The following is a 6,602-nucleotide window of genomic DNA, read 5'->3' as shown; positions in this document are numbered from 1 at the left end:
TGTTTATTAATTACACAGGTTAGTGTATTTAGATAAGTAATTTTATAATTATGAAAGTGCCACAGTTATTCGTGACATCGTAACGAATGCTGCGGCGGATGGTTCAGACCATGATACTAAGTTAATATCAAGTGGAATTTTCCGTCGCAAATTTCATGTTTTTTCTTTTTTAAATTATTTTTCAATCTAAAAGACACTTAACTTGATATTAACTCAGTCTCACTGAATCAGCCCCCTTGGTATTTGTTACGATGTCACTTTCACCCCGTACAAGTATGTACAGGTAACCATACAAGTGCGTATGGGTGTTAGTGACACCGTAACAAATACTGAGGGGGATGAATCTGACCATGATTCTGAGTTAATATCAAGTGGTTTTTCCTGTCGGCAAAATTCATGAAATTTTCAGTTCCCTACTTTTGCGACGGAAAATTATAATTGGTATCAACTCAGAATCATGGTCTGAACCATCCCTCAATGTTTTCGTTACGATGTTACGAACATCCTGTATGTTATTCTTACCGTGTGCCATACTGATGGTGAGTGTGAGACAAATAGACAAACAGTCCGCGCGCTTTAAAGGGTGTTAGTGACGTAGTAACGAATACTCAGGGGGATGATTCAGACCATGATTCTGAGTTGATATCAAGTGGAATTTCCTGTCGGAAATTCATGAAGATTTTTGTGTTTTTTTTTTATTATTTTCCGTTCCATACTTTTGCGACGGAAAATTCCACTTGATATCAACTCAGAATCATGGCCTGAATTATCCCTGAAAGTTTTCGTTACGATGTCACTAACACCCTGTATATTTTTTTGACGTGACTTATTGTAGGTTTGCCGCAAATGGTATTAACTATTTGGCCGGAAGTCCCCGCTCCCCCAGCAGCCATTTAACCTAAATGAAGTAAGACCAGAAACTTCCTTAGAGCCCGTCTCGGCGTCAGATACGAAATGGTGCGAATGGTGAAATAATACTACTATTATTCTGTGTTCAATGTAATTTCGGTGGTGCACTAACCCTTATTGAGGACAGAAGAGGCAAGATGATTGGACACTTAATAAGACACTACGAATTTATTAAAAAAATAGAAGGGAAGCTACAAGGAAAGAGAGGAAAGGGAAGACCAAGAAGAGCTTACATGGAACAGATTAAAGAGAAGGCGAACTTCGTGTCTTATAAGGAGCTGAAGGAATCGGTCTTTGATAGACAAGAATGGAGAATGCTACACCGACAAGAGAGTGATGAGTGAGTAACCCTTCAAAAAAACATATTTCTAAACATTAAGGTCTTAATAGAGTATTCCATTCGATCGACGAAACGGTATCCTAATTCGCAACGCAGTCGCTTCAATATCGGTAAAATAAAATGCGCCACCGAAATTACTTACAAGGCCTCTTAAGGAATATATTCATACTATATTCACTGTCCAAATAGTTCTAAGAAACCTGACTATCAAGATTAATGCTATTTTTTTTAATTTTACAATTCTTTTTAGTACTGTTAACTAATTTAATCGGTTTTCTTGAGATGCTTAGTTCCTTTCGTCCTCTTCCACTTCATTCGCCTATTCTGGAACCACACTTTAACCTGAAAGTTAATATACGTAAAGCTATCATTAATAATTATAGACCTTTTATATTATATTGCCTCACACAGCCTTAACAGCCTCCGTGGTCTAATAACAGCCTCCGTGGTCTAGTGGTTAGAGCGTAAGGCTCACGATCTGGAGGTCCGGGTTCGATTCCCGATGGGGACATTGTCGAAATCACTTTGTGAGACTGTCCTTTGTTTGGTAAGGACTTTTCAGGTTTGAATCACCTGATTGTCCGAAAAAGTAAGATGATTCCGTGCTTCGGAGGGCACGTTAAGCCGTTGGTCCCGGCTATTAGCCGTAAAAACACCTCCACCAACCCGCAGTGGAGCAGCGTGGTGGAGTATGCTCCATCATCCTTACATCAGTAAGTAGTTACCGGGACCAACGGCTTCACGTGCCTTCCGAAGCACGGATTATCTTACTTTCGGACAATAAGGTGATGAGCCTGTAACGTCCTAACCAAACTAGGGATTACAATGTGATTTTTGTGATATCTCCCCACCGGGATTCAAACCCGGATCCGGATCGTGAGTCCAACGCTCATCCATTGGACCACAGAGGCCGTTCTGCTTGGGTAGTTTCTTTTGTTATTAAAATGCGCGGAGCCGCACTCAAATTGCGATACTTCGAACTTCGAACCTGTTGTTGGCGTGTCGAAGTCTTTAAAGTTTACAGACCTGGCGTTCAGTGAGGTGTAAGGCCACAGCAATCTCGTACCGCCGTAGTCTGGTCAAATAGTTGGCACGCGAGAATTCAGCTTCCAGACTACGGATTTGAGCCTTGGAAAAAGCTGTGCGCTCCTTACGCGCGCTTGTTGACGATCGGCTCTCTGAAAACGAAGAGTTTGCGTCATTCTTGTGTATTGTGAGGTTAAAAGCCAACCCCACCACACAACCAAGCATGGTATAACAAAACCAGCCGCGCCTGCATGACAACCGCGCCGCGTGCGCGATTTATATTGAGCGCTTCGACCAATAAACCATACGTATGCTATCTACGTAGAAGGACGTCAAACGGCTATTGGTCAATCCTCGCTATAATTTGCGCTGCGCGATTACCGTGCAGAGCCTACGGGTATGCTCAAAAGCGTTCAAAAGTGACAGCTAACATTTCAAAGTTAGCCCAGCTGACGTCATACCGCCCTGCGTTGCCATTTCGTAAAAAAATAATTACTTACCCACGACCAATGTTTTTTTTTATTTTGCAAAGCAATTTTGAGCTTTTACTAAAATATTTACTTACAGTTTTAATGATTTTTATATATGTGACAACTAATAGTGATTACTTAAATACATTTAGTCAGTGCCAACCACTGCCCTATTTTTCCTTAAAAAAGTAGCATGGAAAATGCTGCACCGACATGAGCGTGGCTCTTAAATTGCTGATGATGAGATTAGTCAGTATGTAATTCACTCAATAACAAATTTTCAATATAAAAATTTACGCCCTTGGAATGTTGGAGATACCAATTTAATGGTAACGCAGTGGTAACACGTCGTCAAACATCTAGCAATGGCGGCTTTTCATAGGATTGAGTACCTGGTTTTGTTATAACAATATACCATGCAACCAAGTTAAAGCAAGGTGAATTTCAGTGCGCCGAAGGACAATATCTACGATGGGTGCTATCGCAAATATAAGTAGGTATTTATTATAAATATGTCTAATATGTGTGTCTGTAGGTAGGTACATAATTATTACTTTTAAACCGTTCGGATATTAGTTACCAGCTTTAAAAAGCACAAAAAAATCTTGTAATTTATGCAGCGACAAAAAATGATTTATATAATTTAGGTATTGACTTTGGTGTTCTGAATTTCATCCTAGCAATCAGGGAGGTTAAATAGGCCACATCGAAGCAATTCATCTAAAAAAGCAATATTGCTATTTGACATTTGTGTGCATTGCGCACTTACTTTTATATGCGCAAATGTCAAATTGAAATATTGCTTCTTTAGATGAATTGCTTCCATGTGGCCTTTTTAACCCCCCATTTATTCGCATCAATTGTTATCCCTTTCATAAATTCTTCCAACCTTTCATTTACAAGAACGTCAGAAATCTAGATTTCTAGATGTTTCCCTGTCAAACGACCACGAGCCAAGTAATAATCAAGACAACAATAAAACGCACCTGGTCTGCGCTTGCGCATACAAACTGCACATTAAAATGATAACACTAACACTGAAGCGCCGGCGCCGGTTCACATGTGCTCCTCATTATCTACTACCTGTCCTGTTGTAAACATTTTATGTCAAATGGTAGAGATTTTGCGTCAATGGAAACGTCTTTAATAGTGATGTGCTCTTGCCGGGAATATTCCCGATTTGGGAACTTTCCCGGCAGTAAAAAGGCGCAAAACTTGTGTAAATAGAGCTATATTACCTAAGCTTTAAGCTTTTTTTTATGGCCGTCTGTTGTGCTTTTCTGTATAATATACAGGGTGTTAGTGACATCGTAACGAAAACTTTGAGGGGTAGTTCAGGCCATGATTCTGAGTTGATATCAAGTAGAAATTTCCGTCGCAAAAGTATGGATTGGAAAATAATTAAAAAGAAAAGAAAAATTTTCATGAATTTTTTGACACGAAATTTCACTTGATATCAACTCAGAATCATGGTCTGAACCATCCCCCTCAGTATTCGTTACGGTGTCACTAACACCCATACCTACCTGTATGGCTACCGTATGTACTTGTACGGGGTGTAAGTGTCATCGTAACGAATACTGAGAGGGATGATTCATCTGATTATTCTGAGTTAATATCAAGTGGAATTTTCCATCGCAAAAGTATAGAATTGAAAATAATTTAAAAAAACTAAAAAAAAATCATGAATTTTGCGACGGAAAATTCCACTTGATTTTAACTCAGAATCATGGTCTGAATCAACCCCCTCAGTATTCGTTACGATGTCACTAACACCCAGTATGTTGTCCTTATCTCTGTATTTTGTGTCCATTGTGCTCAATAAAGTATTTTATCTATCTATCTATCTTTAGGCAGATAAGACCAGACTACAAGAAAGGAAAATTTGAAAACAAAAGCAGCCAGTGTCATTATTAAAGAGTTTTACAACGGGAATATTCCTGGCCGGCGGGAACGCCACATCAATGCCTACATTATAGAATGCCATCAGCTGCTTATATTTGAAAAAATGAAAAATGTTTTTATTACCAGAAAACAATACAAATGAGGCACATAAAATAGGATGAGTACTTATATTAAAATATATATCCAAATGAACAGAGGTTCCCAAACTAGGCGGAGCCTGTATCTTGGGAAACCGTAAAAAATATTGGGTACATGTGATATTGGCGCATAGCTTGCCAAAGGAAACTTAAAATTAAACTTACATTAAGTATTAGAGCGAAGGGTGTGTATTAAGTAGCAATATGATTGTGTGAGTATACGAGTTTAGTGTATGCGAGTCTAATGTCGTAAAAACCGACAGAGGGATTATGACATCACAAAAAAGTAGTATAACGACTACTCGATATATCTCGGTCACATCTTTTGTGCATTGCAAGGTCGATGACCGACTTTACCAATTCTGGTGTCAGTGTTATCATTGAGACACCATAGCTCAGTAACGACTACGGACTTAATACAGTAAGTAGCAGCCGGGACCTACGGCTCGACGTGCCTTCCGAAGCACGGAATCATCTTGTTTTTTCGACAATCAGGTGATTTCTTTGCAAAGTCTTATCTGAACTAGGGACAGTTTCAAAGTGTTTTTTTTGTTAGACGGGAATCGAACCCGAGATCACCGGATCGTGAACCCAACCCTCAAAAACATGATTTTACCTAAATAAACTTTTTTATTATTATTTTTTCAAAAATCACTTCGTATTAAACTCAGAATCATGAGCTGAATCATCCCCCTGAGTATTTGTTACGATAGGTGAGATTGTCAAATGTGAACTTATAAAAAAATACTTATTAACAAAAGTATTACCTTCTTCACTATAATTGGAGGACCTCACATCAGTTTCAGATTCTTCCTTCACCACCACGTGGGTTTCTCCCCATTCACCCCAATCCCATTCATAGCGTGCATTCTCATACAAATTCCTTTCTTGCGCGTAATCATACAACATAGGCAAGTAACCCGGATAAAATATTTCAGGATTCTGTGTGTAATTTAATTGTTCTGTCTGATCAAAATATTCGTTTGGCTGTTCACATTTGTTTCCACTGTCATCGTTTTCAATGAAAAAGTTTGTGCGCACGTACTCCATTTTGTTTGTGAGAATTCCGCGGGAAATTTTATTTTTTAATTCTGTTTTCTTTTTCGTGAACGCACTTTGTTTTAGATGGGTATCACTTTTTATAAATAATGGTTATCGCTTTTAATTTTTTTACAAATTAAAAATCCAAAGTTTAAATACCTATGTTAAAATAATTTACTGTAAGTAAGTAATTAATTTTAAACGTCGTGAGTTAAAGACGTATTTTTCATGGAAAATATTTTTTATAGCGTCGCGATGCTTTTGTTAACTTTTTTACAATTTAAAGGTTTTCCACTATAAATCCAAAGTTTAAATATCTTAAAATGCACTGTAATTTTAAACGTCGTTTTAAAAGTCGTATTAATTGTTGCACACACGTCTTCCTATGGTTGTTTCAGATAATTATGAAGTCAAACGTGCCTGTAAAACGATCAGGAACGTGTTTGAGGCGGAGCTTACGTTGGGCGGAGTTACATTCGGTTTCTTCAAACAAAGCGCCTGCGACGATTCACGAGACATAGGTACTTACATTTTTTTTCATAGTTAGGTCACACCCCGGACACTTCATACAAACAACCTCATTTTACACAGACACATCACATTTTTTTTGACGCCTGATTAGATAGTAGGGAACACGCAAAATATTTTTGCTCTTGTCTTCATGAGTAATACCTAAATTATATAAAATTCGAATAGACCACAAGTAAATTAAAAAAGTAGGCAATACTAGGCCGGCTCCTTCATCGCGTCGCGCGCGTTAAATACGGGCAGGAA

This window comes from Pectinophora gossypiella, chromosome 15, assembly GCF_024362695.1.
Source record: "Pectinophora gossypiella chromosome 15, ilPecGoss1.1, whole genome shotgun sequence".
In the NCBI taxonomy this organism is placed as follows: Eukaryota; Metazoa; Arthropoda; class Insecta; order Lepidoptera; family Gelechiidae; genus Pectinophora; species Pectinophora gossypiella.
Note: the sequence above shows the minus strand (reverse complement) of the source record.